General features: G+C 37.8%; 1 protein-coding gene across 1 annotated transcript in view; it reads left to right on the top strand.

The window, feature by feature from the left end:
* The window catches only part of LOC119590499 (synaptogenesis protein syg-2-like), a 72,102-nt gene that overhangs the window by 52,977 nt on the left and 18,908 nt on the right, over positions 1-217 (top strand). The window lies entirely within an intron of this gene.

Here is a 217-nt window from a genome sequence, read left to right as displayed (position 1 = left end):
GGCGTAGTGAGAAAGAGAAAGAGGGGAGAAATAATGTGACAATTCCGAGAGAATAATATTTTCATATACTGTCCCACGAACCACTTCACATATTTCATATTAATAAATAAAGTACTAACTATAAAAGCTCTGAAGAAGCGGCTTCTGGGCCACTCAGAACTAAAAGTATTCGAAAGTACCCTCTTCAAAGTTCATTTTCCCCTCAAACAGATCTGCC

This window comes from Penaeus monodon, chromosome 27 (assembly GCF_015228065.2).
Source record: "Penaeus monodon isolate SGIC_2016 chromosome 27, NSTDA_Pmon_1, whole genome shotgun sequence".
NCBI classification, from domain to species: domain Eukaryota; kingdom Metazoa; phylum Arthropoda; class Malacostraca; order Decapoda; family Penaeidae; genus Penaeus; species Penaeus monodon.
The sequence above is the reverse complement of the archived record's forward strand: the minus strand, read 5'-3'. Positions and strand labels throughout refer to the sequence as shown.